The 20935-nt window shown below is 39.9% G+C and overlaps 1 long non-coding RNA gene across 3 annotated transcripts in view; it reads left to right on the top strand.

The window, feature by feature from the left end:
• LOC144240821 (uncharacterized) overlaps positions 1–20935 on the top strand; it is a 67825-nt gene that overhangs the window by 33279 nt on the left and 13611 nt on the right. For 2 of the 3 annotated variants that reach the window (XR_013337859.1, XR_013337860.1), the window contains exon 3: positions 17560–17843. This is a non-coding gene — a long non-coding RNA (uncharacterized LOC144240821). The remainder of the gene's footprint in view (positions 1–17559; positions 17844–20935) is intronic. The other variant, XR_013337861.1, reaches the window with a different exon arrangement.

Below are 20935 nucleotides of genomic sequence, written 5' to 3'. Positions count from 1 at the left end.
CATATGTACTTGTATGTGCTTTTCTCAAACACGGCCTCTTAACACTTCTTTAAATATTTTATGCATACTTTATTTACTCAATTTAATTGCAAACATTTTAAGATTGGGAATATTTGGGTATATTTCTGTAATTTTATCATCATGCTTTACATGATGATAAAACAACCAAAAACAACAATAGACTAGTAAAATAATAGCTGAGGCTTTTGAATGCTAACCATGTGCTCAGCATTGCTGCAGGAGTTCTACGTGTACTAACTCATTTAATCATTACAAGGATAGGAGGTAGATACCATCACTGCCCCCCAGCTTCCACTTGAAAAACCTGAGGCATGTGAAGGCTAATGATCTTTACCACACGCACACAGCCAGTAAGTGTAAGATCTCAGGCAGTCTGTCACAAGAACTGTACTCCAAAGAGCCCTTCAATAGGTTTTTTTCTTGAATTCAAATCCTGAAAGAAAAAGAAAAATGAAAATCAGAGGGCCTAGCTACGAACTACAGATAAAATTGGAGATCAAGTAAGGTTTGGCTTTTTTAAAATGTGGGCAACAATCTTCCTATGGTCTCTGCAAGATTTTGTGGCCCGTCAGAGTTTGGGTCATCTTTGACATTGACACCAAAGGAAACATGGCTTCCTGGACCTCTGCCTTCACAGTAATGCCTCTATCTTAATTTGCTGCCACTTACTGGGATCTTAAGATAAATGTGAGTAAAGTAGATACAGTGGTGGTAAACAGAAGAAGCATCTCCAACAGAAAACATCTCTATTCTTTACTGAAATAGTGACCTCTTTTCTCACGTTCTGGTTAGTTAAGAGCTGTGGTTGGCCTGTGAGAAAAGGGAGGAGGAAGGATTTCAATAGCCCAGAAGGTTTCAGAGCAGAGAACAGAGCATCATCAGTCAGACACTGTCCTTTGGTACCAAGTCCCCCTGTCAACCACTGTAGTAAGTACTTGCCTGCCTTTGGGTCCGGTTAGCCCACACAGCATACTCCACTGGAAAGTAGGGCTGAGCTCTGAGTGCTATCAGTATGATCTCCATTCTGTCATGGTTCTTGAGACTTTGTGTTTCTGTGGAATCTACTCATTGCATTTCCACTTTGACTTCCCCAATATGGAATATACATTGGTTTCTCTCAGGTCTCAGAACACTCTCTTTAGTCCCATCCCTATGATCACTTGCTGTCCACTTGGCCAGCTACCTAGATTCTCACAAAGGGAGAGTTTCACAGTAGGGAAGATCACATCAGACTCTGGAACGATCTGCACCTTTACTCATTCTTACTCTTTCCTTACTCATCACTTACCCTCGTGGATGATGCATAGGCCTTATTCTGGGCAAAACTGGGGATAGGGAGATTGTTACGCATCTGAGGTCCTGTTTGGTAGGCCTCCAATAATGATATGATAAATGTCACATCAGCCCATTGTTTGACAGTTTACAAAGTTGGCTTCAACGATTCTTCCAATTCTTGTGCAATGTAGCTTTTTCATTACTTCCACTAAGACAGAGTCTATTTCCCCTCCCCTAGAATAGAAGCCGGCCCTGTGACTTAATTAAGCAGAAGGGGCACCAAATGACTTCAGAGTCTTGGCTTTAAAAGGCCTTTCAGCCTTTTCTCTCAGCCTCTTGCTGCCCTGAGACTACCACCTAAGAAAGCCTGGGCCAGCCTCCATGAGGATAAGACTCCAAGCCTACAGGTAGCCCTGACCTCCAGACATGTGAGGCAGGCTCTCCAGCCTCAGTCATGCTGCCCTAGGACTACAGCCAAATTGGTGACACCAGGAAGACCAGCAAAAGAATTGCTCAGCTGAACCCTGCCCAAACCATTAAAACACAGCAATTTTTGAGCATTAAAAAAATATTTTTTAAAGTTTTGGCAAGGTTTGCTTTGAAGAAACAAGTAACTGATGAAAACTCCAATGAAAATTGAGACAAGAAACAATACCTCTTCTAGCACCACGATACAACATACTATCTTTTTAACAATCACAAGTTTTATATATTGTCTAACTGCCCTTCCACTATTAACTCCTCCTCCTCCTATACACACACACACACACACACACACACACACACTTTTCAATCTCCCACCTTTTCGGTTCATATGCTCTTTTGGGCATTTCAATTCTCAGTGTCCATATTAGTGCATTTCCAACTCAGTTTTTTCTAATTAGCCCTGTTCCCATAAATACAGCTCCTCTGGTCCATGAAGAGTAGCTATCATTTACTAGGTGTTAGAAACTGTTCCTTACAGAAACCTTATCAGGCAGAACCACCATTATTCTGCTCATTTTATATATGAGAAAGATGAGGTTCAGTAGATTAAGTCTACTCAAAGTCACAGAGCTCATCATGGGGGAGGAGCTAGGATTTGAATCCAGGCAGGAAGGCTCAAGTCCATGCCCTTAAAAACTACTGTGCTGTACTATACTCTCCCCTGACCCCCAAGCACTCCAAGCCTTTTGTGTTCACAATAAAAACCATTGTTCTTCTCTCACAAATCTCATATTGCCTACTTTGTCAAGTGATTACCACTTACATGCCCAACAAAAACTCTCCCACATTTGAGAAGCCACATTCTATGGAATTTTACTCTCATCCATCTCACTACCATTGCCTTACATCAGGAGATCACGGTTTCTATCTTATACAACTTCAAGTAGGCTTGTTGTTATGTTAGTCTCTTTACCGGTGATTGAATGGGTCATTCTCCTTTTCCTTTTTCTTTTCCCCCAATCCAGGTCTACATCACTACTAAGATGAATATACATGGTCAGTGGAGTAGCTTACCTTGAGAGGTACAAGGTAATTAGTCATAGTGGTAGGATTATGATTATGTGGGATTGTTAGTGCTTGTGTGTGTAAGTGTGGGTCTGTAGGGGGTGTTCCTTGAAGACAGGATAACTAACTCATTCTAGTTTGCCTTAGACGTTTCCTATTTTAGCACTGAAAAAGTCCTGCATCTCAAAAAGACTGTTCAGTCTCCAGTCTGCAAACTAAGACAACTGGTCACCCTTCATGAGGGAGATGTTTAAGTGATTGAGTGTGGGAGGTTGTGCTGATGTCCTGCCTCCACTAAAGCCAGCTGGACTTATGGCTTTTCTCTCTTCACAAAATTAACCAGAAAGAAGAGATAGTCCTACCACTAATTTTTTAAAACCCTCATGTAGGTCAACCTACCAACAGCTTTTGAAACAGATGACTGTCCCTTCCTCAAAATATTTTCTTCACTTGGTTTCCAATCATTACACTCTCCTCATTTCTTCTAGCCTTAATTTTCAATCTCCTTTAGTGATTCCCCTCCCTCTGCCACCATCTTACTATTGGAAAGCCCCATGTTTCTATGTTTGACTCTATGATTTTCTCTATTGGTATGCTATCTATTAGATAGATAACCTTATCTAGTGAACCCTAAAGTTCACAATAAATTTCATAGTATATACAGAGTCAAAGAGAGATCATAATGTCACCTCTATTACTGGTTTTTGAAATATTTATGTTGCAGAATATAAAGCAGGCAAGGCTCAATTCTGTGTCACAACCATTGCATGTGGTGGCCCTTGTCATTCTGCCTGGAACTCTGTGAAACAATTTTCTCCCTTGAGTCAGAGTAACTAGACTTGCTACTATCTTGCTGACTCTCTTATTCAATCACAGAAATACTTGGATAACCACAGGCATCTCCCAACACAAACTGAGTCTTAAACTCCCATCATGGAAGATTAGAAAATTTATATTCTCTGAAGGCAGACATCCCAAACAGATACAAGAAAATTAATGAAACTTGGTTCTTTCTCCCAAACTCACCAATCATTTATGTAGTCTCTCTTTCCGGGAGGGGGATTAAGAGAACAGTGAAGTCAGGACTGGAAGACTGAGGAGGTTCCTCCTAGGAACACAGAAACTGGGGAATATGTGTTCTCCCAATAACATTATCGTGCTTATGCTAAAACCTTTCCAATAGATCTCCAGCTTCCATCTGTTCCCGGAGCTTATATACCCACCTGCCTGCCTACTTGGCCTCTCTGCTAGGGAGTCTAACAGGCATTTCAAACTCAACAAGTCTAATAGAGAACTTGATTTTTTTCCCCCACTCTCTTCATTTCTCTATTAGTTTGCTAGGTTTACTAGGGTAGTATTGCTGCCACAATGAAATACCACAGGCTGGGAGGCATAAACAGAAATTTGTTTTCTTACAGTTCTGGAGGCTAGAAGTCTGAGATCAAGGTGCCAGCATGCTTGGTTTCTCCTGGGATCCTCTCTCCTTGGCTTGCAAATGAGGACCTTTTTGCTGTGTCCTCACATGCCTTTTCTGTATGTATACCCATCCCTGTTTTCTTCTTCTTAAAGACACAAGCTCTGTTGGATTACAACCCTACTTTTTTTCACTCCATTTAATGTTAACTTCCCCCTTAAAGGCTTGGTCTCCAAAGACAGTCACCTTGGGGATTTGGGTTTCAACATAGAAAGTGGGATTTGGGAAAGACAATTCAGCCTGTGACTAATCCTTCTCTAGTCTTCCTCCATTTCAGGAAATGGCTCCACCATTGACCAATTGCTCTGGCGAAAACCTGAGGAATCACACAGGATACCTCTTTCCCTCACACTCCACATCCAACCCATCAGCAAGTTATGTCAACTCCCATATTCCACATCCTACCACCTCCTCTACAGACTCCAGGGTCAAACGTGATCTCATGCCTGCTCTACTGCAATAGTCTCCTAGCTAGTTTTATTGCTTCCTTTATTGCTCTGCCACAGTCTATTTTCCATATATCTACCAAAGGGATCTTTAAAAGGAAGTTAGATTATTGCCTCCCCAATTGGGACACCCAAAAGGCTTCTCATGACACTTAAAACCCCACTATAGTTTATGATCCACCATCATCTATCCCTGCTTACCTCTCTGTCTTTACTGCATATCTCTGTCCTGCCTTTCACTTACCTCCAGTCACTCTGGCCTCCTCGATTTTCTTAAAGCAAGGTTCAATTCTGTGTCCTAACCAACGTACATGCTGGTCCTACTCCTTCTGCCTAGAATTCTGTAGAACAGTCTCACCCATTTTATATGTGTGTGTGTGTGTGTGTGTGTGTGTGTGTGTGTGTATACACTCAAATGTGACTTTCTTCATAAAACATTGCCTGGCCTCCCTATTTAAAATATACCTCCATTCTCTGGACTCCCTACCTTCCTTTATTTTCCTTCAGAGCATTCACCACTACATAATATAAACTACACTTTAGTTTTATTTGATTATTGTTTATGGTTAGTCTTTTCTACTAGACTAGCTTCATGGATTTTTGCTCTCTGCTGTACTATCAGCACTGAGAACAGTCCTAGGTGCCAAAATAAACACTCAGCAAATATTAGTTGAGTGAAAATAACTTATGCAATATAAATCATTCTACTTTGAAAATCTGTCATGCCACTTCCTTTCTCAAGCCTTTCAGTGACTTATTTTTGCCCTCTGGGTAAAATCCAAATATTTTGCATGGTGTAGAAAGCCCTCCTATCTTTCAGGTTTACCTCGTTACTCTCATCATGAAGCTTGAGCTCCAGCCCTTTCAAAGTCCAGAGCTGTGCTTCTTTATTTTGGAATCCCTGGACTCCAGCACAGTGCCTGGCACATCGCCTAGCTACAAAGCACCTAGCATTAAGTGGCAAGAATTGTTACAGAAGTCAGAAAGCACAGAGTCTTGATTTTACTAGTTGATAACTACGCTGATAAAATGGTGGTAATAAATAAGATCAGCCCTATCTTACAGGTTTCTATTTTTAATCAAATTCATTTAATATTTATAAAGCACCTACTATGTTCTTGTCACTATCTCAGGTGCTGGGAATAAATTAGTAAAAATTGACAAAGATTTCAGCCTCCATGGGATTTATGCTCTAGTAAAAGAAAGACCTTTAGCTAAATACACACACACACCCCCCACAGTACAATAGAACTAAATCAACAAAGAAGGGTGAAGAGTTATCTGGTGTAATGCATATGCATATTTTGTATTTGGTCATCAGAAAAGGCCTCACAAAGAGGACTGCATTTGAACAGACATGCAAGGGGGGTTGAGGCAACTAGCCATGTGTCTATCTGGGGCGAGGGAAGAACGTTATAGTCTAAGGATACAACAATTGCAAAGCCCTGAGACAAGAACAGGTCTCTTAGTTTTCAAGGCCATATTCTGGGTAATAAGTCTCAGTAAATTTAAAGGAACTCAAATCCTATAAATTATGCTCTTAAATTACATTGAATTAAATTAAATTTAGTAAATAAAAATAACAAAAAACATCTCTGGATAACCCTTAAGTATTTGGAAACTAAAAACACTTTAAAACAACCCACAGATCAAAGAAGAAATCAAAATGGAATTTAAAAAGTATTTGAAACTGAATGAAATTGAAGATACAGAATACCAAAATTTATAAGATTCAGTTAAATTTATAGGAATAAAACACCTATATTAGAAAAGGACATATGTTTGAAGTTAAGGATTTCAGCTTCTACCTTAAGAAACTGAAAAAGAGAAAATAAAACCCAAAATAAGGAAAGTAAATGATAAAGATTAGAGTAAAAAGCAACGAAATAGAAAACAGGAAAATAGGGGCACCTGGGTGGCTTAGTCGGTTAAGCGTCCGACTTTCGCTTAGGTCATGATCTCGCGGTTCGTGGGTTCAAGCCCCGCGTCGGGCTCTGTGCTGACTGCCAGCTTGGAGCCTGGAGCCTGTTTCAGTCTGTGACTCCCTCTCTCTCTCTCTCTGGCCCTCCCCTGCTCACACTCTCTCTCTCTCCTAGAAATAAAATAACAAACAAAAAAAAAAAAACAGAAAAATAGAGAAAAGTCAATTAAATAAAGTATGTGTTCTTGAGAAAAGTCAGTGAAACTGATAAGCCTCTCAGAAGATAGACCATAAAAAGAGTAAAGACATAAGCTACTAACATCGAGAATGAAAAGTGACAGTACAAATTCTAATATTAGAGGAATAAAGAAATGTTATGAACAACTTTATGCCAATAAACTCAACCACCTTAGTAAAATGCACAACTTTATTGAAGAGCATGAGCTACCACAGCTCATTCAGGAAGAAGAATTAGATTTTGAATAGTCCTGTATCTATTAAGAATAGATTAAAAGTTAAATCTACTTTTAACTGCAATCTGTTAAAGAAATTGAATGAAAATCCTTTCCGCAATAAAAATTCACTGGTGAATTTTACCAAGCACTTAATCAAGACAGAATATTTAAACAAGCTCTTCTAGAAAACTAAAGAGGAGGGAATACTTTCCAAGTCATTTTTTGAGACTAGCAGGAGTCTAACACCAAAATCAGACAAAGATAGTCACAAAAACTAAAGACCAGTCTCTCTCAAGAGCATAGATGAAAAAAGTTAACAAAACTTTAGCAAGTTGAATGTGACAACATAGAAAAAGGACCACAGCCCAGGACCAGGTGGGGTTTATCCCAGAAGTGTGGTGCTGGAAAAAGAGCAAAGAGACCGGTGTGGCTAGACTGAATGAGCTGGGAGCTAGGGAAGTGGGAAGAAATCTGAACAGTAAAGAGATAGAACATGTTCCAGATCATCTGACTTGATTGTTCCAATAACCCTGAACTAAACAGGCAGTACTAATGGGGACCATCTTAAACCCTTTTATAGGCAGACAAAGAAGATTTGGGGAGGAGAGTAAATATCACAGAGAGATTCTCAACCTTAAGAATGTAGATTTTCAGTACCAGCAAGAGGTACCTGGGAAGCCATTGCAGAGGCTTGAGCAGAGGAGTGATATGCCATCATTTGACTGTGTTTTAACAGTCTATTTTGTTGAGAACATATTTTAATAGAGAAAGGTTAGAATCAGGGAGGCTAATTAATACATAAATCAAAGTACTTGTAAATTATAAATAAACCAATATTAATTGGTATTGCAATAAGTCATTTTCCTAGTGTGCCATTTCTTTTATTTGAGAGAGAGGGAGAGAGAGAGAGAGAGAGAGAGAGCGCACGTAAGTGCAAGCAAGTGAGGGAGCATGAGCACGGCAGGGGCAGAGAGCTGGATAGAGAAAATTCCAAGCAGGCTCTACATTGACAGCGCTGAGTCCAATGCAGAGCTCAAACCTACAAACTATGACATCATGACTAGAGCTGAAATCAAGAGTCAGTTGCTTAACTGACTGAGCCACCCAGGTGCCCCCCTAGTTTGCCATTTCTGACAAGCTTCCCTATACAGACTTCTAACAAATAAGTGTTTTTGCTAAAATACATTTTGGTGGGGAGGGCTCTCAGAAGAATGCAGGGAACCCTGCTTGGATGTATACTGAAGTACAATGGAGCTCATCATTCATTGTCAGAAACAAAACATCATGCCAAATGACGGGACCCTAGAATAATATGGCAGTCCTTAATGTGATGTGCTTGGTTCTGACTTAATACCAGAGATACACAGATTTAATATTTTCCCAGCCTAAGTGTCCATCAATGGACAAATGGATCAAGAAGATGTGGTTTATCTATACATGGCAATGAGAAACCATGAAATCTGGCCATGTGTAGCAACATGGATGGCCCTTGAGAGTGTTATGCTTAGCGAAATAAGTCAGACAAAGGAGGACAAATATATGTTTGCACGTATAGGTGGATTAGGAGGAACTTAACTGAGGACCATGGGGGAGAAGGAGGGAAATGGTGGGGAAAAGGGAGAGAGGCAAACCATGAGAGACTCTTGAATGCTGAGAAACAAACTGAGGACTGATGGATGTGGGGGGGAGGGGGAAGATGGGCATGGAGGAGGGCACTTGTGGGGATGAGCACTGGGTGTTATATGGAAACCAATTTGACAATAAACTATTTGTGAAAAAAAAAAAGATTTAATATTTTCCCAAAGAGCTGGACTCCCTTGAACCACCCACCTGCAGTCATTGTTACCCTGACTGATGCTATCAGAGCCCCCTTGTAGGGTTTAATTCCCACTTGTGCCAAAGTAATCCAGAAGAAGCCCCATCCACTACTGGGGCCAAGGCTATGACCAGGTAAATGGAACCAGAGATCAAGTCCAAGACGTGAAGCACCAGTGGTTAACAAGCTCATGTTGAGGAGAGACTGGAATTAGGATTGTGTTTATGGGCAAGGTTGTGAATATGGAATACACAATAGAAAATTTTTAACAGATACATTTGAGGGTGGGATGGCCATTGGTACCAAGTGGTTTAAAAATGCATATAATCCAATACATGCCTATATGTATTATACTTTACATCATAATGATTTAATTCATTTTAACACTCTTAAAAGAACAAACCAATGGCGAGAGGATCTGGCTTCTTTACAGGCGGACAGGAAGATTTTCTTTTAGAGGAAGTATTTACCTTCACATCCACACATAAAGTCAATTCTGCTGACACATAAATGTTTTTCAGAGGTAGATGCTGCAGTTTCTATTTAGCACATGGGCCTTCCACCTGGGAAAGTCCAGTTTGGCGATGACATTTCGGTCCAGCTCACAAAGTTTACCGATTGGCTGCTTTGTGCTTTATAGTGCTATTTTCTAAAGCTAAGAATTATTTGGAAAACAAAAGTGATGAGCCAACTAACCCACATATGTCATATTGAAATCTTAGGAGGAAATTCTGCCTACAAAACACATATACACATATAACCAGTTTTTAATATTTGAGTTTTCACCACGTTCTATTAAATGGCTTCGGAATGTTTGAGATGTATCAAAACTTTCCGAGAAATTTTTATTTCAATGTTTTTCCGATAGAAATGTTTGTGAAATAGAAATGTTTTTCTTTTATTCATTCATATACCCATTCGGTAAACACTCACTGAAGTCTATCCTCAATACATAACACTCAGCGATGTAAATGTAGATTCCCATACTCAAGGACTTCAATTTAGTGAAGGATAGAAAGCATATGCAAATAGCTACAACTCAAAAGACAAGCTGATCAGAGAAATAAAAACAAGTACTTGGGGTTGAAGAGAAGGAAGTGACTAACTGGCAGGGTCTTTTTTTATGTTTTATTTATTTCTGAGAGAGAGAGAGAGAGAGAGAGAGAGAGAGAGAGAGAGAGACAGCGTGAGCAGGGGAGGGTCAGAGAGAGAGGGAGACACAGAATCTGAAACAGGCTCCAGGCTCTGAGCTAGCTGTCAGCACAGAGCCTGACGCGGGAATCGAACCCATGAACCGTGAGATCATGACTGGAGCTGAAGTCGGAGGCTTAACTGACTGAGCCACCCAGGTGCCCTTGGCAGGGTCTTTCAAGATCAACAGAGCGTGATGCATGACTGGGATCTTGAGGGACTGGAAACAGTTTATGAAAGGGAGAAACAGAAACAATGACAGAAGGAACAAAGCCTAGAAGTATAAAAGCACAGTTAGCCTTCTACCACAATGAAGAAGTTTTCTGCCTTTTGGTACTCCCAGTATCTAGCACCTAACCAATAATTGTAACCTGTTGACCTTATGACTGTGGCTAAAAATATGATCACTTTCTGTTTATTATGAAATTATGATGGTGATAATAATGACACAATAGGATCTCACTGTGGAGCCTGACCAAAGTGTCCAGGTGGTTGTGCTAACCAGTTATTTACCATATTAATCAACCCACTTGCATTTTCCATTTCTAAACCCTTCACTGTACTCTGATAAAGTGCCAGCATATATTACGGCTATTGGTTGAACCTGAAAGATTAAAGAAGGTTTTCTTCCTATAAAGACACCAGTTCTTCCAAAAGAAGTTTATATGTTCTAAATAATTCCCCTCAATTTTTCAACACACACATACACACACACTAAATTATGCTAAAATAAATTAGGAAAGTAATACACATTAGAGAAGAACGAGTAAAAAAACTAAGAATGGACGAATCCTGTCATCTATTATGATATGTTCTATAGCATCTGAAATATATATGCATTACTAGGTTAAAAACTGTACAGCCTAAAACTAGAACCTATTATATAATAGCACCCTAGTATTCAATAAAGGGGCCAACATCAATGAGAAAGTGAAGTTTTAGTCAATAAGTGTCATTTGAGTGCTCAGTTAACAATTTGGGGGAAAAAAGTCTATTTAGAAATTCATTTCCTGTCACACACCAAAATAAATTTTAGATAAATTAAGAAGTAGACATGAAAAAAATCAAACAAATTGGTCGAAAAAAATTAAAGTGAATATATATCAAACATCTAGAGGCAAAAGGATTTACTAAGCTTAGAAATGATGAAAGAAGGAAAAAAGGAAAGATTATACTATATGAAAATGTAAAACTTCAGTACATAAACCAAAAAAATCATTAGACTAGTATCAAATTGTGATAGACTGCTGAAAATATTAAAAACATTAACAGCTTACTGTATTATGAGCTTGGATTAACTTGACCAAAAACTTCACAGAATAAAAAGGGGGGAATTCAAATAAATGCAAAATTAACTAAACATTAGGGAATATTTAGTTAATGCAAACATTAACATAAGGGAAGTTAAAAACAATAGTATTTACTAATTATAACTAATCAATAAACATCTACAATCTAATAGAAACAAACTAAAACAAATATTGTTTTGCTCATATGAATAGGATTCTTGTAATAATATTAAAAACAGACAGAGATGTTATAGTGGAGATTCTTTGTGTTTGGGTTACGGGGCTGTCATTACTTTTATCTTTTGGGGTTTTTTTTAAATGTCTTATAGTGATGTATTACTTTTAAAATTAAATAAAAGGGACACGTATTTCTTATTATAGATATTTTCTCCAAATTGAGGCAAAAATAGAATCCCATACATTGGGCAAGCAAGTTTCCGAATCCTCACTGTCTGCTTGTGAGCAACAGGACCTCTCAGTAAGGAAGGGTGACTTCATCTATCAGCACCTGCTGAGGCAGCAGGGTAGAGAACTATGAGTGATCTATCAGCTCAAAGTGCTTAATAATAAAATGGGTGTTGCTATATAGCCATTTTGAGTCAAAATAGGCATTTTAGAAAAGAACATACAAATAACTGAAACGTGTATATTCCACCGAGATTTGTGCTGTAGAATTCTAGGCTGGGAACACTGTGACTGAATTGCTAGGAGCTTTGCCTAGAAGAGCGCATGTGTGGGAGTGCTTCAGAAATTTTTTTTTAAAGAGAAATAGATGATAAGAAGTTGACAGAGGCATTTGAGTTCATTTCAATACAGTTTTAAATACTTAGAAGATCACTTCTACATAGTTTATTGGCAGTGCGCTTTGAGAGCTATTCTTGACAGCTCGCTGAAATCCACAAGGTGGACAGATAAAATGATAGATGGGAAGTACAATGTGCTGATGGGACAGAGGGCCAAGAAGTTCAGCACAGGTTAGGGCAAGAGAACGGTCATGAAAGATCACAAAAAACTCCACGTGGTAGTTCATTCCTCGAGCTAAAAATCATTAATGAGTTTCCTCATGTCCCTCCACCTTGCATAACACATGTAAGAAATAAATCAAGGTCCTTTTAAAATTAGCTCACAGAATTGTTGAACCAGCTATGCTGAATAATTTACATTTGTCTTTTTGTAAAACCTATTTAGACTACAGTCTTGTAAAGCTGTTTTGTAGACTATAGAACCATTACGACCAGGCCACTGGAACCCTCATTATAACCTAGGAGAGAGGGTAGTGGGGATGGTTGAGGCTGGCCTCCCAGGAACTTAATCTGACCATGCAAATCCATCCTATAAAACTGAAATAAACCTACCTTCCTTGGCTTCTATCCACCTGATACACAGAACTTGCCAGTGGGTCCTCATGCATCAGCTGCTAGATATTTCCTCCGCTGACCATGGGAGTTTCCACTTCAGGAGGTTGGTGATCATGCTGTCCTAGACAGAGAGAGCAGGAGGACCTGGTCCCACAAGTGCTTATGCGTTGCTTTCCTTTCCTACCTCAGAGGTTGGAAACATGCTTTAGGAATGGTGATTAATGAAGGAGGAGTGAAACTAATTTGAACTTGATTGCAGGAAGGTTTTTCATTTACTAGATCCTTTCTGCATCTAACTCAGGGTTAAAGCGTTAAAAGAAACCACAAAAATTTTCCAACAAAGCTGAAGAACCAACACTAGAATATATATATTTTAAGCCACTTGATTTTAAGCCACTTGATTAAGTGGCTTGATATAAGATAAATGAAAATCAAGACTTTTCTTTATAGGAGCATTAACCAGTTAGAAAATAAAAGGAGAAATAGCCTATCCCCCCACCAAATAGGAAGGAGGATAGGAAACTCTACAATTATACTGAAAGACAGTGAACAGAAAGACAGTGTTGTAAAGTTGTCAGTTGTGCCCAAATTCGTTTTAATGAGATTTAGATCACACTAAAATATTTTTGGTTTTTAAAAAACCAGATAAAAGTTGTAAGTTAATATAAAAATAAGTGTAGGACATTGCCTGTAAATTTTTATGAAGAAGGTTTTATAAAGAAAACAGAGCCAGGCAGGGGGAGATACATGCTATATAGCTATTAAGACCGTCTCAAAGGTACTGTGATCAGATTACAGTGATACAATTGAAGAGACAAATTACTAGCATACAGAAAAAAAGATCCAGTTATCTATGGTAACTTGATATAGGGCAAAATTGAATTTTCCTAACAAAATTGAAAATACTAATCTATTTAACAAAGTTTTAGGATTGTCGATTCATCTGAAAGAAAAAGTTTGTTTAATCTCTACCTCACAACTAAATGCAAAAGATTTCTATATAGGAGGAGGGCACTTTGGGGATGAGCACTGAGTGTTATGTGGAAACTAATTTGACAATAAACTAGTTGTAAAAAAAAGATTTCTATATAGATCATGTATATATATGTGTGTATATATAAAAAGTATACATATGTGATTTTTCTCATTTGCATCTTGGACTTTTCTCATCAATATACATCTATCTGGTTCTTGTTTAATGGCCTTTGGATGTAACAGTTTAATTCTTTTAATGGACACAGGGATTGGTTCCAAATTTAAGGATATATTCATAAAAGCAGAAGTACTAGGCAAAAAAATAGGAGCATTTAAAATTACTAGTTATTGCTAAATTTCTGGCACAAAATTTTTAAAGAAATTTTTCATGTGGTTTCTTTTTAAAAGGGATTATTTTCAGTTGATTACGGATGTCTTAATTTGCCCACTAATCTACTTGATCAAGATAACAAGTATTAATCAAGCACTTTGCTTCTGACAATTAACTAAGGACTGGGCCAGAAGGCATGCGATGGTCAAGAGATACCGTAGGAAGTCCTTACCCTTAAGACTGTCTTTTAAAAGTAAAGAAGAATTAGGGGGTGCCTGGGTGGCTCAGTTGGTTAAGCGTCCAACTTCAGCTCAGGTCATGATCTCGCAGTTTGTGGGTTCGAGTCCTGCGTTGGATTCTGGGCTGACATTTCAGGGCCTGCTTCAGATTCTGTGTCTCCCCCTCTCTCTCTCTGCCCCTCCCATACTCATGCTCAGTCTCTCTATCAAGAACATTAAAAAAAAATATTTTTTCAGATGTTTAAGTACCAATTGGGTGATAGGGTCTACTATATGGGTTTTAGAAGAATCAGAGATAAAATCGGTTAAAGGTTTTTAAAGGATAATATTTGGCACTTTTCTGTAAATATGTTCCCCCCAAATGATTACAATTCTAAATCCATTTGGATCTTAGTATTTATGGTGATTATTATTGATGTCCATAACTAAAATAAGTTCTTCTACAATGTAAGCAAGTTCAAAACACAAATGATCCTGAAACAAAGCTAATTAAAGGGAAGGATGTACCCACTTATCTGCATGTACCATATGCCAGTTGCTTTGATTAGTCTTTTTCTTTTTAAGCTCTGGCTTGACTTGAAAGGAGGCTCCTTTAGCAATGATGATCTACAATGAGAGACAGTTCTAGGGACAAAAGGTTACAAAAGAAAAGCTGGCATCTATAGATCCCCTATCTGCCTCACACTGTGCTAGAATCTTGAAGCACACTGCTTCTGTTTCACACACTCAATACTCTAAGGGGGGGGGGGCACAAAGATACCTCCTAACTGGACACCAGAGGAGGAAGTACTAAGGATAGAATGAGGTCCTCGAGGACATGAGTTTCCATTTGAGGAGAAGTTAGAAGTACATGAGAATCGCCCTTGGCTGACAAAAGTCACCTTACTTACATATGCCTGGGAGGCTACCCGACCACCAAAACAACCGCCCCCTGCCCCCACAACTCCTCATCAGCCAATGGTGGACTGTTTGAAATATGGAAGGCTGGTCTGCTTCAAATAACAGGAATTCTACTGTACTATTTATGCTTCAGGGCCCCCCACCCCCACCCCATCAGGCCAACACTAAACTTCACCTGTGACTATATCCTTGACGAGCAATTTGTTCATAGTTGTTTTTGCCTCCCTCTCTCGGTTACTGGATTTTCCTGAAGAGCACTCTCTCAATAAGTCACTTGGTCTGAGTCTGTCTCTGCTTCTAGCAAGCTCAACCTAAGAAAGGACATTTGGGATCCTGTTATATTTCTAATTATCATGCCCAACAATTTCTAATCTCCACAATGACTCTTCAAAGCAGGTGCGGTTATTCCAATTTTATGAATTGGTACATTATGACTGGCCCACTGAGCCAGATTCAGCAAAGAGGCAGCTAGATCCCAGAGTGAATAGAAATCAACTGCTTACATAGTTTCCCAAAAGAAACGCCAAAGGCTGCCTTTAATAGGGAGGTATCCAGCTGTCTCACTCTGGGGCCATCCATTCTAACTATCTACAGACTTTCCCCATCAGAGGTAAATCATATGAGAGGACACAAAAAGTACATTTTCCAATCCATGTTATTTAAGTCAATGTTATAAATCTTTAAAATTTCTACTCATTTATCATATCTGGCATGCAGAACATACTAAATATTTTTCAAATTAATGCATGTTTGAGCACTCAAAGATCTAAATAACGGTATCATTTCTCTCAGCTTGGAGTCTTCATTATTTATGCCTGCCCTACAACTAGAACCCCTACCCCGTTAGTAAGCTTGCTAACCTGAATGCTGATTAACATTTCTACCTCCTCTTCCAATTGTGTGGGTCTGAACCAACAATACATTCATAAACAAACAAGCCTGGAAATCTGATGGCTGAACTCTAAACTGAATGGTTTAGAACTTTCTGGACCAATCTTGCCTTGCGGCAAGACTCCATGTGACTAACAACTGGCAAATAGGTATGAATGGGAAACTATGTCACACCTGACTAGGTGAAAGAAAACTTAATTGAGCACAAAGTAGAAATTTTAAAGTTTAGGTTATGGGGTGTTCTGGTCTACTGGTTGGCTGACTTTAATGAAAGGATCTACCTATTAATGTTGACAACTAAATTGGAGCTCCTCTCTAGAGATGTACCCAATTAGGTCCTGCTGTTTGAACTTCATAGGCCTCAGTGACCCTTTAAATACTGCCTCTAAATCAGAGGAGGGGTCTGGGAACTCTATGGTCTAGAAAAATGAAGCGTAATAGCTGGGAAGTACACTTATGAATGAAGTAGAAGTGTCTTTGGAGATAACCCAACACTCTACCCCAGCCCACCCTCACAGCTAGCTCTCAAAGCCTATTTTCCACTGATGAGCTACAGATTCATAAATGTAGTGAAACACTGAAAACAATTGTTTCAGGAAGACTTCTGAAAATTCCTCCTGACACTACACTCATAAGACCTGGTCTTCAGCTGCTTCAACATTTCAAGTTTTCTGAGACTTTCTGGACATGCCCACCATGCCTTTAATTCTAGAACTTGTGTATTCCCCCCGCTTCCAAATTATTTCTTTACAAATGTCACCATGGAGCAGGGATGTCAGAGGTGGAAATGATTATATTGTCACAAAGATCAGTTTTTTCTTCCCAATGCTGGAAAGCAGAACAAGGAAGAAGCCCTGACATTAGTCTAGGAGACAGGAGATTTATAACTACAGGTTTTTAAATCACCTAGTAGAAAATGAAGAGGGAGAAATGGCATGGCAGGTGAATGCATTTGGAATAGATTACATGCTAGAACAAGAACAAATTACTAGGTCTGTCAGAATAGATGGATCTAGAAATAGTTCAGTCCTCAGGGTCAATGTGATCACAGTAATTTGTTTTTCCCCACAGGTCTCAAGCCTATCTATGTTATTTAAAAAAAAACTGAACAAAAGCAAACTTGGGAGGAATCCAAATAACCAATATTTAAAGAATATGGGATATAATATAAGTACTACTTAATAAATTCCAATTTCCCTGCTAAACCCATAGGCCAGTATTGCTTGCACCAAAACTGCTTAGATCAGAATCACCCTGGAAGGCTTTTAAAACAAGAACAAGCAGATGAAATACAGTTAATCATAAGGGAATCTTCATCTAAAATCCTCTCCCCCAATGATCTAGATTCACACTGAAGTTGAAAATGGTGATTTTGCTCTCAGCAACAGGGACTAGAAAGGCAGGAGCTTGAGAAACGGTATTTTGATCTAAGAACCCTTATAGAGGATCTTACTGCCACGCTTGACTCTTTTCACTTTTTACATAGCAGCTGACAAGTCAGCAGGTGCACAGCTCTTATTCCAGAGAAGACCCCCTGGTGTATCAACTTGGGAAGCCACCTCCTCACTGGCATCCTCTGGCCATAGCCCTGGACCTCGAAGTTATACAAAGACATTACCCACTTGTGTGAGGTCGTTTACATACCTCCCATTCCCACCCACCAGACAAGGGAGCTTAAACCTCTGTGAGGTCTCTGAATGCTCAACACGGAGTGGAAGACCGAAGGAGTAAAGCTGGAGGTAGTGTGTGGCAGGTACCACAGTGCCTCAGGTGAGGTCATAAGGGTAACTTTGCATGAATGTCAATGTTTTGCTTTAATTTTCCTTTCATGTGCCATAGAAAACTAGAATGCCCGGAGATAAAGGAAGGACCTGTGAATGTTGGAAACAAGTACAATTATTGATTATGGGTTTGGGGCTGGCAACTTCTTGATCCCCATCTCAATTGCTGGCAATGGCTTTTCACTACACATGCTTTCCAGGAATTTCTGAAGATGAGCTAGAGGGGTTTCTCTGCTATGCTTCCAAAGTCTTTGCAAATGGCCAAGCACATACCACCTATATTTATGATTCCCCATTCAACTTAAGCAGCTTTATCTGTTTTACATAAGAGCTTTCTGTTTCAGATTGTATTTAAAGGGCTCCACTGCCTGCACCTCATTCAAGTTTTGAAAAGCATTTAGATTCCTGGAGTCACCATTGTACTAAGTAACAGTGCCAACCCTGTGCAAGCCAGAGCACCAGTAGCATTTCATCTCAGAAAATAGAGAAGATGTGCTTTCTTCTTTGCAGGATAAGGGTGATGGTGAATAAGATAAACACTAAAATTACTCAGAAATAAACACTGCATATTAAGTGTTATAACCACACATCAATAGACTCCAGTTTAGATTGTGGTTTTAGAGTGTTCACATATTTGAACTCCATTTGCTTAGCTGATTAATCTACCCCTTTGTAAGACTGGTTCTTCTATTTTTCCTGCGTAGAGAAGTAAAGAGACAAATGAATGCATGAGCTTATCATTTAAAAAATCCTTCAGTTTACTGTGTAGAGAATAGATTAGTAGGTGGGAAAAGACTAACAAGTAGAGAAACCAGTAAGGCAGCTAGTGCCATAATCCGGACAAGAGGTAAAAACCCACACTGCAAAGCAAGTTTATGTTTACAAGCTATGGGGATAAACAAGTCCTCACATGGAAGCCTAACGGATCCACTTTGCCACATGAGGAGAGAGGGGCGATAGTGCAGATCTAGAACAAGACTGCCTCGGTTCTAACGCCAGCTTTGGCCATACAGGACTTTGGGAAAGCTACTGGATTCTTGTAGCTCTATTTTCTTAGGAGACTAAAAGTGGTACCCACTTCAGAAAATTGCCAGGAATAAAGGAGTAGGTGTATATGAGACGTTTAGAATAGTTCCCACCAGGCAGTAAATTTTTTGCAGGGCACACGAAAGATCTAAACGGGGCCCCTAGAGGGCAGCAGAGGAAAAGGAACAAAAGTGGAAGTGCAAAGTGCCAGATTCACATTAATTGTCAAAGAAAATAAACAACTTGATGGGGGGGGGGAAGAGGGAGAGAGAAGCCTTCCATGAACCATGCAACATGGAGGCGGAGCTCAGTGTACAGGCTGCTATTTGTCCTTGCCAAAACTTAAAGACAGAAAAATTTTAGACGAAAAGCAAGGTTATTCAAGCAAGTCTGGTAATGAGAAGGATCTGGGTGTTCATCTGGGAGCACACTTTTAAATGGCTTACTCAGAGCCAGCAAGTTGATGCTGGATGCTGGCTGGGAGTTCAGCTGAGGCCCACTCTTTCTGAGCTTTTCAGTGCAATCGAACATGCTTCCTGTATTTGGAGAACTGCCCACCTCCTTTGTAGCTAGGACACTGGGCTAGGACAGAGTCGCTGATAATTACACACACTTGAACAAGGGTTTGAATCAGAAGCAGGTGTTGCAGAGAAACAAGTGCCGTCTGGGGTCCATTCTGAGGAGAATGGCAACAGGTGAATCAGTTTCCAAAGGGAGGGATGGTCAAGGTCACATGCCAGCGATGTGCCTATGCCTGGCAGAGGAAACAAAGCAGTTTCTACCAGAGTAGTTCTTTGGTGTCATTCTTGGCATTTGTCCAGGCCAGGGCATCCTAACCTGGCTTCTGGCCTCCTAGAAAATCTTATAGTCTTCAGTGGATTCTTTTCTGCTTGTACTAAATTTCCATTAGTAGTAACTGAATAACAGGTAGGGTGTTTACTCCCAGTCGGCCCCACAGATCAAGCCTGACACCTCTGGAGAAAGAACTGGAAGCCAGATGGCAGAAATTATGTTAATAAGAAATTCTGTGATATTCAGAGTCTGAACAGCAGCACTTTGTTTCCCAGGCGACCAAGTTCTACATGGAGCAGGACAATGACGGCTCGTCCGCTTTTCCCTGGAACACGACAGAGTCCTGGCCTCAGGGAGGCCCTGGGAAAATAGTCTTCAAACATCTGTTACGAGTTCAAATTCTTCTTTAGTGGGATCAACTTAGAAATGCCCCCTTATGAACTAGATAGAAGTAGACTGTGTTGGTCAAAGCAGGACTTGGAGCTCACTGAGGGCCCTAGAAAATCCCTACACCCCACTCTGAAGTCCATCTGCAGGACTCAGTAACGGGGCCCGGCAGGGAGGCTCACGGAGTCTGTGACACTCAGGAGACCATGAAGAATCTCCTGGAAAAACACTTTGCAGGTGCATGCCAGAAAGCTAGCAAGTCCCAGGTGAGCACATTTATCTCTGAACGCCTTCCCTGAAGGCTCCTAGAAGGATTGGGGGCGGGGTGGTTGGGAAGGAGACCTAGCAGGGACTTCAGGTCTTGTTACAGAAACTGGGGAAAATTCAGAGGGATTTGAATATTACAGTGTCTTTTCTAATGCCATCTATTAATGAAACCTGGAGGCGTTTGGGTTGCACACCTTTTTATTCAGTTATGTCTAATTAGTGGTAAGTTATGCATGCTCAAGTTGCCTTAAACCTTAGTAAACCTGTTTATTGGTTTCTGTTGTCAACCTTGTGAGAGAGCAATTTAAGTTAATCAGGATTCCTCTCTGCCTGGATCTCCAAGGGTCATCCCTACCCTTCCATCCACCCCATTGGAAGGACCTCCTCCAGAAGGATCCCACCAGACTGGATTAGGTAACCCTTCTCTGCACTTCTAAGCCTGATACGGGGCTTCAACTTATGAGCTGTGAGATCATGACCTGAGCTGAAGTCAGCCGCTCAATTGACTGAGCCACCCAGGTGCCCCCAATAAATCTTTTTTTATTATCTACTATGTGCCAGGCTCTATTCTGGGCACCAGGAAATCAGCAGTGAACAGTTAAAAAGCTT

The sequence above is a fragment of the Crocuta crocuta genome, unplaced genomic scaffold, assembly GCF_008692635.1.
Source record: "Crocuta crocuta isolate KB4526 unplaced genomic scaffold, BGI_CrCroc_1.0 scaffold97, whole genome shotgun sequence".
Lineage (NCBI taxonomy): Eukaryota > Metazoa > Chordata > Mammalia > Carnivora > Hyaenidae > Crocuta > Crocuta crocuta.
Note: the sequence above shows the minus strand (reverse complement) of the source record. Positions and strands in the feature narration are given on the sequence as shown.